Source organism: Benincasa hispida, chromosome 8, assembly GCF_009727055.1.
Source record: "Benincasa hispida cultivar B227 chromosome 8, ASM972705v1, whole genome shotgun sequence".
Classification (NCBI taxonomy): domain Eukaryota; kingdom Viridiplantae; phylum Streptophyta; class Magnoliopsida; order Cucurbitales; family Cucurbitaceae; genus Benincasa; species Benincasa hispida.
In genome coordinates this window covers 4,717,121-4,731,933 of record NC_052356.1, presented here as the reverse complement: position 1 = coordinate 4,731,933, position 14,813 = coordinate 4,717,121, and the positions used below count along the sequence as shown (strand labels likewise).

General features: G+C 35.2%; 1 non-coding gene across 1 annotated transcript; it reads left to right on the top strand.

Annotated features, from left to right (window-relative positions):
• The first annotated feature begins 1,168 nt into the window (after window positions 1-1,168).
• LOC120084257 lies at window positions 1,169-1,275 on the top strand. Its single transcript, XR_005483623.1, has one exon. It is a non-coding gene; the product is annotated as a small nucleolar RNA R71 (small nucleolar RNA).
• The last annotated feature ends 13,538 nt before the right edge of the window (window positions 1,276-14,813 follow it).

Sequence of the window (14,813 nt, the reverse complement as noted above, 5' to 3'; positions counted from 1 at the left end):
TCGAAATTTGCGTTAATGCCACCGTGTAAAACTTACCAACTCCCTTATTCTTGGTTATAATATCCTTCAGAAACTTTGCGTAGGCAGACATTTCCTCAATCGCTTCACTGAATGGAATATTATTAATATGTAATTGTTTTAACATATACAGAAAGTGTTGGTACTATACCTCGTCATTCTTTTTCTTTCTAAGTCTTTGCGGGAAGGGTGGTAACTGCACTCCCATGGTCCCCTTCTCTGTTGGCTTTGAGGTCGAGCAACTTCTGGCTCTATTGCTTCTTTTTCTCCTTCTTCTTCTTGCGTCACTGCAATTTCAGGTTCCACCACAATGGGAGTAATTCGGCTAGGCTTCTTTCTTTCTCGCTCCACAGTTTTTCCACTTCGGATGTCACAACCTGACATTGCTCTTTATCTGATCCCCCCCAGGTTGCATTGGAGTTCTGTTGAACTCGGCAGAGCCCCTTGCGGTCTGTTCTTTAGCTCACTTGCAATCTGGCCCATTTATAATTCTAAATTGCGGATGGACGTAGCTTGACTTTAAGGCACCATTTCGTTTTTCTCTATATATTGCTTCAATAGGCTTTCCAAGGAAGAAGATTGTGGTGGTTGTGAGCTATTAGCTTGATTGCTTGTCTGACCGTTATTGCGTGGGAAGAATCCAGGTGGCCCTTCTTTCTGCGCCATAGGTTTGAAATTCTGCTGCTGATTCTTCCATGTAAAATTGGGGTGGTTTCTCCACCCGGGGTTGTAGGTATTCGAAAAGGGATTATTTTTCACAAAGTAAATAGACTGTGGATTCTGTGGGCATTCTTCCATTGCGTGCTCATCACCGCAAGTTGCACACCTTGCGGTGTTTTGAGTAATTGCGTTGATTTGCCCATTTTGCGGTGTTGAGCTACTGATCGCAATTCTTTGAATTAAGTTCATCATTGCGGTCATCTGATTCTGTAGTGAAGTAATAGCACCATTACTTGCGTCGTTATCCTTAATTCTCAGTCTTTGATCACTCTCCCTCCAATCTTCGTGGTTCTTAGAGATGCGATCCAAGATAATCTTAGCCTCGTCATACGTTTTATCAAGCAGACCACCAATGGCTGTTGCATTGGTAGTGGTTTGCGAAGCGGGATTCAAACCATGATAAAAGATTTCCATCTGAAGGCAGTCTGGAAAACCATTGTGTGGACAGTCCCGAACCAACCTCTTAAACCTCGCCCAGGCATCGCTGAGCGATTCATCAATGTCTTGTTCAAAATTTGTTATAAGTTTCCTTCGTCTAGCATTTTCAGTAGGCGGAAAATATTTCTTCATAAATTTCTTTACGACCTATTCCCATGAAGTGATCTCTCCCGGCTCGAGAGAATACGCCCATTTCCTTGCCTGATCACAAAGAGAAAATGGGAACAAAGTTAGTCGAACTTTTTTGGCAGAGATGTTTGGGAGCAAAAAAGTATTTCAAATTTCAATAAAGCTTCGGAGGTGGGCGTGTGGGTCCTCGCCACACCGTCCTCCGAATTGTCCTACAGTTTGGATAATCTACAACATCACCAGTTTCATTTCGAATCTGATTCTATTGAGGGAAGGCCTCATGATTCCTGGAGAGAAATCATAGATGTTTGGCGATGTATAGTCCCTAATGAGTCTATTGCGATCGTTAGCAAGAAGGATTGGATTCGTCATGTCGTTGTTTTCGTTTGTTGCTCCGTTTCCAGGTTGCTCCGCCATCTCTTCTTTATTTGACTGTTGTTGTTGCCGGTCTCTTAATCTTCGTCTAAATGTTCTCTCAATCTCTGGGTCGTAATTCGGCAAAGATTGAGAGTCTGCAAAGAAATCAGAAAAATTACCGTTAGCATACTATTTTGCCAAAGTCTCTGGCAACGACGCCAAAAATTTGATGCGTTATTTTATGAAGTGAAATTGTCAATGAAATGCGATGGTGAAAAATGCGTTGAGCACTCAAGTTTCCTTAGAGGAATCTAAATGTAAACTCCACTGAGTTTCCTGGTAAGTCTAGGGTCGAACTCAGGGACTTGTGAAAATAGGTTGCGTTGGTAATTTTTAGAAAACTTTGCGGTAACTGGTAACTCAATTAATTGTTGGTTTGTTATTGATTGCGATAATGAAAAATAAACAATTACGGCGGATTTGAGAAAATTTGGATTATATGATAGATGCACTGAGTATGCGGATGAACAGGTTGAGAAGGTCTTTAGCTAGCGTTATTTGGGAATGCGTTAAACTATGCAATCATGCTGTAACCATGCACAACAAGTCATTTTCCAATGAAAATGCGATGCTTCTAAGTCTAGGACGCATATGTTGAATGCAAAAGTGTCTATTGAGCTTATTTCTAAGTCTCTACTCTTATCCTATGCGATGATGCAAGATGCATAAAGGCAAGGTGACCGCACACAATCATATCCTATCTCTAGGATGCATGCGATGCGTTAATAACAAACAATGCTTATTCCTAAGCTCATATCTCTTGATTATGCGTTCTAATCTGACTCTTCCGAGCCTAGATTCTAACATGACTTTCTTAAGCCTAGATCTTGTCCTTAGACTACCCTCCCGAGTATCTCTAATAGAAGAATGAAGCATACATAATACAAGATAATCGCATAGAATGAAGATTCCCAGTTATGCTAGCTAAATGCTTCTCAACCCATTCAACAGATTTAGCTACTCATGCGTAAATAACAGAGAGTGAACAGATATAGAGAAGGAAATTCCATTTTTATAAATAAGTTTGAGTACAAAATAACAATGGAAGATAAAGGTAGAGAGCCTGGTCGCAATTCTTTACTGACCTAGGCTTTTACACTGTCAATCTTTATTCGATTTAAAAGATATTCCTGCTTCTGCAGGCGTCGGCCCTCTCTCTGTCCGTGAAGCTTCCGACGCTCTCCCAAGCTTACCGGAATGATCTGTTGGCACAACCTCCTTCTCTCGTGTCCACCTTAGAATGAAAGAAAATCTAAGAACAAGGCTAAACTATCAACAGAATTGTGAACTCGTAAAACAGCTGAACCTCTTTTCTGAAGGATGCCTTTGGTATTTATAGAACTTCCAGGGTGAAAGGCGGCTTCTCTCTCATGATTGCACAGATGGGACAGCTTAATTCCCGACTAATACGTCGAATATTTGTCACCGAAAAGCTGAATGTACTTGTTATCGTTAGCGGCTATCAACTTAATTCGGATTTGACTGTCATCAACTTTCTATCCCATCGTGATTAATTATGTCTTTCACCCAGATGCACCCACCATGTTGCGCCGAAAAATTTGTGGCAATCCTTCTTGAGAAAATGTTTGCTAACACAATCACCGTAAAGCCTTGCGATAATGCTATGCTCGACCAATGATTTCCTATGATTACAATTTTTGCCTTGCTTCAACACATTTTCTGCATAAAAATACAAAAATCAACTGTTCCTATGCGATGAACGCATGCGACCGCAATATTATGAATTTGATGCTTTTTGGATGTAATTTAACATGTTTTATCAACGCAAGCTAGCATTGTTTAAGAACTTAGCACAATGATAACGTGCATTTCTGTCCATTATCAGTATACAAAGGTCGCATCCAATAGTGTCACCAGAATGAGGTACCCAATCTCATCCATATACTTATAGACCATTTTGGCTATATACTACAACTTGATCCACTTTTATGTCACCACATAAAGTTAAAGTACATATATTATAGTCATGGATCTGTTTATTGGATTTTTATAACAGAATGCAATATCAATAACAATTTATTGAATAAAATAGTTAAGAATACTTTTATTGATAAATAGAATATGTTAACAATATTTACGAACTGCGAGTTTTTAGGACATTCCCAACAACCACATGCTTGGGCCACTAATCTTGCTTTATTTCTGATCACATTTCCATTCTCATTTATCTTGTTTTTTAAAATCCACTTTGTGCTAATAACATTCACAAAATCCGACTTGGTAACAATAGTCCAGACGTCATACCTCAAAAATTGCCCGAGCTCCTCTTACATGGCATTTGCACAACATACATCTTTAAAGCTTATTTAATATCTTTTGGTTTAACAGGAGAAGTGAAGCAAATATTGTTAATCATGCCATGATGATTAACCTTATCCTTTCTTCTGGTTATCACTTCATCTTCCAGGTCCCCAATAATGTTACTAGGAGGAGAATTTTACAAACCCTATTGGAAGGTTGCTTGTTGCTTGCATCTGTTTGTTCAGTGATATTCTTGTTAATCTCCACAATATTTTTTGAATTCATGTATGTCGACATATAAAATGAGATGTTAGGCACATTAGTATTAACCACTAGAGTGATATTGAGATCTTCTTCTTTAATAAGAGAAGAATAAGGAGAAGTAATATCGTCATCAATTACAACGTTAATAGACTCCATTACAGTATGAGTTTGTTTGTTATAGACACGATAAGCTTGACTATTTAAGGAATATCCAAGAAATATCCCTTCATCAGACTTGGAATCCCATTTTCTTCTAGCCTCTTTAATAATAAGAATGTAATAGACACTTCCGAAGACATGAAAATATTTCACACTAGGTTTTCTACCTCTCCATATTTCATACATAGTGCTTGAAGTTCTTGGTCGTAAAAGCACTCTGTTATTTATATGACAGGCTATGTTTAGAGCTTCTACGCATAAGTGAAATGGTAGATGCTTTGCATGTATCATCGCACGAGCCATCTCCTGAAAAGTTTTGTTTTTCCTTTCCACAATTCCATTCTACTGTGGTGTAATAGGAGCAGAAAACTCATGGTGAATCCCAATAGATTGACAAAACTCAGTGAATTGAGAGTTTTCAAACTCCCTACTATGATCACTTCAAATGCGTATCATATTCAGGTCTTTCTCATGTTGTAGTTGATGACAGAGAGCATGAAAAACAAAAAATAGTATTTAATTTTTCATGAATAAAACACACGTAGTGATAGAGTAGACATGCATAAAATTGAAGCTAACATAATCATTAAGCACTCTAATTGTTTTTAATTTGATTAAAAGCATGCTAAAAAAAATTCAAACAAAAAAGGGTTTCAATGAATATCTTTGAAGAATTCCACTTAATCTTGGCAATTCCACAAAATTGACCTTATATTTCTTTAGAAGACTATCAAGAGAATCTTCTTTACTATTCTCAACCTTGGATTTGAGTGGTGGAACTATGAATTGAGAGGGATTGAAATGGGTTTTAGAGAGCTTGAGAGCAAAAACAATTTTTTCTAATTTTTTGTCAAATTCAGATTTTCTCAAGCTTCAAACTGAGATTATTGAAGCTTTTATTAAGTTTAAGCATGAAAGCACTAACTAATTCAGCTGATTGACACTTCAATTACCACTTAGTAAGTGGGATAAGTGTTAAAATGTGGATTAATCCTCTCAAAATCCCATTTTGAGATAAATCCACTCAAAATGTCAAATTTCGAATTAAAAAAAATATAGATTTAATTCTAAATTAAATGAAGTTTTAATTTCTAGAATTTAATTTATAAATCTGCATTTGATTTAATTTTAAATAATTATTTAAATAAATTTAATTAATTAAATAAATAATAATTTAATATCAAATATCAAATGAATAAAACACATAATTTAGATAAGAATCCTATTCATGTAATCAATATTTAAATCATTATTTAAATATATTAGACTCTCTAATTACGTTTAATTTTCAATAAATTTAAACGTTAATTATATCAAATAAAATTATCCAGACCCAAAAAACTAAATTTGAACGTTTCAAATTCCAAACCCTAATTTCGAATTTGAACGCTTCAAGTTCGCTCAATATTCTAATCCAATGTTTAGACTTTTACGACCCAGTAGAGGGAGCTTATAGACCTACATATCATGAGCTCCAATTATTTGAGATTAATCGATTAAACTCTTTAATCCGAAATAATCAATATTCGTTACCTACTGAGGCATATCATTATAGCTCGATAGTTCCACTCTCCCTGTTGTAGATATATTTCTGTCCACTTGATTTAACCATAATCAGTAAGTCGATCCTTCACAGGTCGTTCGTATTTACAACTAGATCAAAATTACCATTTTATCCCTGTAAATACATCTTGTTCCTTAAGTCACCTTGATCCTTTACTAAACAATTGGTTTATAGCCCAACTAATAAACCATGTCCTTCTCGACCAAGAGAGGGCGAGATCCCTTTGTTCAAGACCAAGAACCAGTACTTAAGGGAACAACCTATGGGTAGGAGTGAATTCCTTCTTGCAGGACTATGTCTCCAACTATCTATCAGGTCTTATCCTCAAAATGGGAGGCTTATTGAGCAGTACTATTGAACTACTCTCACGTATGCAGATCAAAGGATAATCCCGAATAAACAGAAGTTCATAGTTAGCTCAAGATTAAGTTCGAGTTACCCTAGGTCATCGAATTGAAACAATAAGTTTTAACAGTAAACGGTCGTTATAAAGAAAAATGACTATTTTATGGTCCGGTCTTATGCAAACGTCTTTTACCAAAGATGGTCTCACTTGCATGTCTCCACACGAACGATTTCGAGATCACATTGTTTGTATCAGTATACAAAGTGGGCCATATCCATAGTGTCCCCAGGATGAGGTACCCAATCTCATCCATATACTTATATACCTTTTAGGCCATATACTATAACTTGATCCTCTTTTATGTATTTACATAAAGTTAAAGTATTCATACTGTTGGGTTTTATGTCCTAAAACTCATGGTTTGTAAACAATTAAATTTATTCTGAAAATTAAATAAGTTATTTTTTAATATATGAATTGCTTATTTCGTTTTAGAAATAAATCGCTTAAACTAAAAGATTCATGACTATAACATGAGTACTTGAACTTTATGTGGAGACATAAAAGTGGATCGGGTTCGAGTAAATAGTCAAAATGATCTATATTATATGAAAAAGATTGGGTGCCTTATTCTGGTAACACTATCGGATGCAACTCACTCTATAGTTATTACAAAGAGTTGTAAAGTGTTACAGACGAAGTGATCCTAATTCGTACATGTCTTGACATGAGGAGTGAAAGTGTCCTATGCAATGAGTTTGTACAAGAACAGACCACGAAATAAGTCACTCTTACTTTATAACGATGTTTACTGTTTAAGACTGACTATTTCAAAGCGATGACCTAGGTAACTTGACCTTAATCCCAAGCTAACAATGAACTCCTATTTATTCGGGATTATCATTAGATTTGCATAGGTGAGAATTGGCTCAATAGCGCTAGCTCAATGAACCTCCATTATATGGGTAAGACCGGATAGATAGCTGGGGATATAGGGTGCAAGATGAAATTCACTCCTACCCGCTTTCGAGGATAGAAGAGAGGTTGTTCCCTTAAGTGCTGACTCCAGGTCTTGAACAAGGGGTCCCACCCTCTCATTGGCCCGAGAGGGACTCGGTTTGATGATCAGATCACAAACTAATTATTCATTAGAGGATCAGTGGAACTTAAGGAACAAGAGGTAATCTTGGGGGTAAAATAACCATTTGACCTAGCCGTTATTACGAACAACCTGTGAAGGGTTAACTTACTAATTATGGTTATATTGAGTGGACATAATATATCTACAGTGAGGGGAGTGCAACTCTGGGCTTTAGTGGAGTGACCTAGTAGTTAACGAATGGGGGTTAATTCAGTATAAAGAGTTTAACCAATTAATCTTGGATCGTTGGAGCCCATGATCTGTAGGTCCATGAGGTCCTCTACTAGCTCACAAATGGATTATCCTTGGAGTAGCGTGATAAGTTGATTTGAAACGTTCAAATTAGAATTAAGGGAATTAGTAATTATATGTGATATAGTTACACATTTAAATTTGAAACTAAACGAAATTGGAGAATCAATTAATATTGAAATATGATTTAAATATTAAATTCATTAATAGAGATTCATGATGATGGAATTAGTGTTACATTAATTTAATATTTGATATTGAATTAATTAGAGTTAATTAAATTGTTTAATTAATTATTTACTATTGATTTCTTAGAAAATTAATTATTGAATTAATTTTGTAAAATTAATAAAGATTTCATTTTTTAAAATAAAAATTGATTTTGCAAATCAATTAGAAAATCAAAATTGAAAAAAATTGAAAAATGGAAAATCCCAAAAGTGGGATTTTTCCACTTTCCATTCAAGTAGCTCACAGATATTCCACCATATTTTCCAGTCATTAATCCAAGATTGAGCTGCAATATATGCAGCAATGGTGTTTGCATGAAAGTCATGCAATAAATAACTCAGTTTGGAGTGCAAATCGGGCATGCAATTGACTGAAAATTGTTGGGAAATCTTGAGGTTAAAAAAGGTCTTCAACCATGGTGATCTAGTGACCTCTCCTCCTTGTTCCCTCAAGTCAAACTTATTTTGAGCCCCACAAGTCAATCCAAGGCACCAAGAGGATGGTAGGGAAGGCCTTGAAGTGGTTCACAAGCTGAATTGAAGAGGAATTGCAACTGGAATTCGAGTTTCATGTGTTATTTCAAAGGTATGTCATGAAACCCTCTTATTAATTTATGATCATACTTAATTCAAAGCCAAAATTAATGAATTAGAATGCTTAATGATCCATTTTTCTTTTGCTGCATGTTCTAACTCTAACACATACTATAACCATGAGTTCGTTTATTGGATTTTATAATATAATACAATTTTAATAAAACTTTTAATGATAAATAGAACATATTTCCAAAATTACGAACTGCGAGTTTTAGGACATTCCCAACAATCTCCTACTTGGACTAAAACTCCAGTGGGTTACAGATATATACAAATATATAATGTTGAGAAAAGAGAAAATACTATAAACTAGAGCATCTATATACCCTTGACATTCACCCACTTGCCCTAGTTTTTTGAAGCTCGTAGTCCCAGTCCGACCAGGTGACCCTCGAACACTTTAGCCATGAGGGCCTTCGTAAATGGNCTAGTTTTTTGAAGCTCGTAGTCCCAGTCCGACCAGGTGACCCTCGAACACTTTAGCCATGAGGGCCTTCGTAAATGGATCAGCAAGATTATCCTCAGAGGCTATTTTCGTGACTATCACGTCTCCTCTATGTACTATCTCCCTGATGAGATGGTACTTTCGCTTGATGTCTTTTTCGCATTTGTGGCTCCTAGGTTCCTTTGAATTGACAATTGTTCCACTGTTTCACAATACAGGATGATTGACAAATGCATATTGGAACTACTTCCAAATCTATCAGGAATTTTCTGAGCCATACTGCTTCCTTAGCTACTTTATACGCAGTTACATATTCAACTTCCATCATGGTATCAGCAATACAACTCTGTTTGATGGTTCTCCACACTATTGCTCCTCCGTTTAGAGTGAATACTGATCCTGGAGTAGATTTTCTAGAATCTACATCAGTCAGAAAATCAGAATTAGTGTATCCCATAAGGATCAAATTCTCAGGACCATACACGAGCATATAGTTCCTTGTTCTCTGAAGATATTTGAGGATGTTCTTAACAACAATCCAATAATTATGTCCAAGGTTGGACTGAAATCTACCGATGATTCCAACTACAAAGCATATGTCGGGACGTGTACATAACATAGCGTACATGAAGCTCCTGACTGTTGATGCATAAGGAATTCTTTTTATTTTCTTAACTTCTTGAGGTGTCTTAGGACACTGTTCCTTAGACAAATGAATTTTGTGTCTAAAAGGTAGCATACCCTTTTGGTAATTTTGCATATTATATCTTGATAACATCTTGTCAATATAAGATGCTTGAGATAGCACTAGCATTTTGTTCTTGCAATTTCGGACAATTTGGATTCCAAGAACATATTGTGCATCTCCTAAATCTTTCATTTTAATTTGCGATACTAGCCATCTCTTTATGTCAACAAGGAATCCTGTCTTATTCCCATTGAGTAGGATATCATCAACATATAGTACCAAGAAAGCTACAGTCTTGTTGACTATTTTCCTTTAAATACAAGGTTCGTCAACATTCTGTACAAAGCCGTATGATTTGATTGCAGTATCAAATCTTATATTCCAAGATCGAGATGCTTGTTTTAATCCATAAATGGATCTATTAAGCTTGCAAACTTTTTGTTCCTAACCCTGTTCAATAAACCCTTTCGTTGAGACAGATAAATACTTTGATCAAGATGACCATTCAAAAAGGTTCTTGACATCCATTTGCCAGATTTCATAATCATAGAAAATAGCAATGGATAAATGTATTCTAATAGATTTAATCATGGCAACAAGAGAGAAGGTTTCTGCATAATCTACCCCATTTCTTTCGATAAACCCTTTTGCCACGAGTCTGGCTTTATAGGTTTGTATCATACCAGTTTGGTCTTGCTTTCTCTTGTAGATCCACTTGCAATCAATAGGTTTTATCCCATCTGGTTGATCTACAAGCTCCCAGACAGAATAGAAGTAAATTGACTCCATTTCTAGGTCCACGGCTTTTATCCATTGATCTCTATCTACATCTTTCATTGCTTGTTTAAAGGTCAATGGATCCTCTAAGCCATCATCAAGTATGATGATATGACTTTCTGTTAAACCCATATAGCGGTCAGGCTGTTGAATAACCCACCCACTACGTCGAGGCATTCTCAACTCATGAGAATGATATGATGGAGTAACAACTCTTGTTAAATGACCAGCTTGATCAACAACTTTTGTTGATTTATCTATAGATTCTTTGGACATCTCATTTAATACTAGTTTACTGCGAGGTTGATGATTTCTTATGTGATCTTCCTCTAAGAATGTAGCATTTTTCGATACAAATACTTTATCTTCTTGAGGATCATAAAATAGACCATCTTTTGTTTCTTTAGGGTATCCTACAAATAGGCATATTTTTTAAAGTCGTTCTAATTTCTTAGCGTTTTGCACCAACATGTGTGTCGGGAATCCCCAAATTTTGAAGTGAGATAAACTACCTTTACGTCCTCTCCATAACTCATATGGTGTTTCTGAAACACTTTTTAAGAGAACCATGTTCAGTAAATGTACAACAGCTTGTACTGCATACCTCTAAAAGAACTGAGGTAAGTAGGCATAACTCATCATTGAACGAACCATGTCTAACAAGGTTCGATTTCTCCTTTCTGCTACACCATTCTATGTGGTGTACCAGGTTCTATGAGTTGGGATTGAATTCGATGTTCTACTAAATAGTTCGGGAATTGTAAATCGATATACTCACCACCCTGATCTGATCGAAGTGTTTTTATCCTTTTACCCAATAGGTTCTCAACCTTAGTCTTATACTCTTTGAATTTTTCAAGAGTCTTAGACTTATGATTTATTAAGTAAACATAGCCACATCTGGAATAATCATCAACAAAATTAATGTAATATTTGGATCCTCCCTGAGCTTTAACATTCATCGGACCACAAAGGTCTGAATGTATAACTTCTAGAGGTTCTTTGGCTCTAAGACATTTTCCGAAAAAGATCTTGTAGTCATTTTTATCTTAAGACATGATTCACACAGAGGTAAAGATCTTTCTTCTAACTGATTTAGATTACCATTCTTTACCAATATCTTAATCCTATTGAGATTTATTTGACCAAGTCTTAAGTGCCGAAGATAGGCATTACGAGAAATATTTCTTTTCTTATTTTGAGTTTCTACTGTTTTAAACATCTCTATATTTAAAATAGTTTTTGCCTCAATTCATTTTAACACATACAAGTTATTTTCAAGTTTAGTTGTACACATTTGAACACCTTTTGAACTAATGAACACTTCATTTACATCAAAAGTGACTTTATACATATGTTCTAGTAAACAAGATATAGAGATTAATTTCCTCTTCATTTTAGGTATATAATATACGTTTTCTAGTAAAATGTAAGAATCTCCAAAACATAATTTGATGTCTCCCACTACTTTTGGTGAAATGACTTCACCTGTTCCCACCTTGAAAGTCATGTCGTTTTTTGATTGCTTCTTCTAGGAACTAGTTTCCTGAAAGAAAGTGCAAATATGCTTAGTGACTCCTGAATCTAATATCCACGTCAAGTGAGAACATTCCATTAAACACATTTATATTACAAGTAAATCGAATTTACCTTGATTTTCCTTCTCAACTTTCTTCTCTGCAAAATATTTAGGGCAATTGCGTTTCCAATGCTCGTTGACATTATAATGGAAACATTTTCCTTTTGAAACTTTCGTCTTGCTCTTAGTAGTAAGAGTCTGTTACTTCCCTTTTCCCTTTTTATTCATTTGGATACTCTTATGCTTTGAAGATCCAGACTTCTTTTCAGAGATTTTTGAACTAGATGAAGCACCCTTATGAAATTTCCTTTAGGAAAATATTTCCTTCCCCTTCTTTATTTTCCATTAAAGATCGATAACTCTAGAGTTCATTCAGGAGAGTTGTCACATTATAATCAATCTTATTTATTACAACATTTGTACGAAAGGTTAGAAAACTCTTCGAAAGGGATTCCATTATCATACTAGCTTGACTCCTTTCATCATGATAGTGTTGTTTGCTTTCGCTATGTTGAGGTGGAACATCATGTCCAGGACATGTTCTCTAACAAAGGTCCCCTCTTTCTTGTGCGAATTGTAAACATATTTAATAGCATCATGTCGTGCCGATGTGGATCACTATCCAAACATCCCTTGCAACAACTCCATGATCTCTCTAGCAGTGACCATGGTTTGATGCTTTTTAGTAAGCACATCAGATATGCTTGCTAAAATATAGGCTCTGGATTTTTCATTAGCCCGGACCCATCTATCATAGGCATGCCGATCATTTCGAGTTGCATTAGGATTGGGAAGAGGAGGACGTTCCTCCGTTAAAACATATCTCAGGTCATCAACTACTAGTATTGTGTTTATGTTTGACTTCGAATTTGAATAACCCTATCCATTGGACTTATCGGAGGCTAAGAGTTGTAAAATCGAGTTTGACATGTTGAAACATAAAAAAATTCTATGAGAAAATTGCATCTATATCCAATTCTAGCAAAATAATGAAGTACCCATATTTTTTTATTTATTTGCAATGATACTTTAGTGAGTTCATATGCTACCGAGGGACAGTTAAATTTTCTTTCACTAAAGCAAGAAATTCTTGACTAAATACTATATCCTGAATAACTTTTCATCCTATAGTCATTTAGTTGCCGTTTTCGGTCAAGAACTTACTAACACTTAGTAATTCTTGTAAATGTGACCCTCCATTATCAGATTTCGTAGAATAGTATGAATATTCCCCCGAATTGGAATACAATGTTCAAGCCGAAACTAAGAAACATGTAGCGAAAGAAAACAGGATCATTAAGCATTCTAATTCCTTAATTTTGACATCAAAATAAGCATATTCATAGGGTATTAAGAAGGTTTCAACACATACATTTGAAGATCTTCTTTAAACTAGAATTTGAGCTGCAATCTTCTCCAATTGAAGTCGTGGACCACCAAGAGATCTTTATTACTATTCTTAGCCTTGAATTTGAGTGGTGGAACTCACAATTGAACTGATTTTGTGAAGGAATTGGTGTGGGTTTTCAGACAGAGAAAAACAAATTCTGCAGAAACTAGTTTTCAACAGTCTACCCTCTTTAATCTCAAAATTGAAGAGTTTTATCATTCCATTTCATGCAGGCACTCAAGAAACCAACTGATACCACTTCAAAATGTATGGAATTAATGGGCAAGTTGTGTTAATTTAGGAGAAACATCTTCTTACTTCACCAAAAATGGAAAAATCTACTACCAAGTTCAAAATTCCAATTTCCATTTTCAATCTTTAATTTTAATTAATTCAAAATTAACTAAATTAAAACTAATATTTCACTTTCTAAGATTGAAATAAAAATGAAAATTAATTTTGATTTTTAGTTAATTAAACAAATTTAATTAATTAAATAGTAATTTAATATCAAATATTAAATTAATCACACACCTAATTTTAAACATGAATTCTATTCATGTAATTAATATTTAAATCAATATTTAAATATTATATACTCTATAATTTCGTCTAATTTTGATAAATTAAACGTTAATTAATTATATCAAATATAATTATACAAAACCTAATTTGAATTTGAACACTTCAAATTGATATCATTCCAAATTCATTCAACTCACTAATTCAAGGTGTTCATGTTTTACGAGCTAGTAGAGGGACCTTATGGACCTACAAATCATGAGCTCCAACGATTTGAGATTAATTGACTAAAGCTCTTTAGACCGAATTAATCAATATTCGTTAAGTATCGAGTCACACCCCTATAGCTTGATAGTTGCACTCTCTACACTGCAGATATTTTTGTGTCCACTTGATTTAACCATAATCAGTAAGTCAACCCTTCACAGGTTGTTTGTAATAATGGCTGGGTCAAATGCTTTTTTACCCTCGAAATTACGTTGCTCCTTAAGTTCCACTGATCCTCTAATGAACAGTTGGTTTGTGATCCAATCACTAAATCGAATTCCTCTCAGGCTAATGAGAGGGTAGGGACCCTTATTCAAGAAATGAATTCAACACTTAAGAGAACAACCTTCCTCCTATCCTTAAATCGGCTAGGCGTGAATTCCATCTTGCACCTTATGTCCCCAGCTATCTACCCAGTCTTACCCTTGAAATGGTAGGCTTATTGAGCCGATGCTGTGAACTAACCCTCACCTATGCAAATCTAAGGATAATCCCGAATAAGCAGGAGTTCATAGTTAGCTCAGTATTAAGATCGAGTTACCTAGGTCATCTAATTAAAAAGTCAGTCTTAAATAGTAAACAACGTTATAAAGTAAGAGTGACTTATT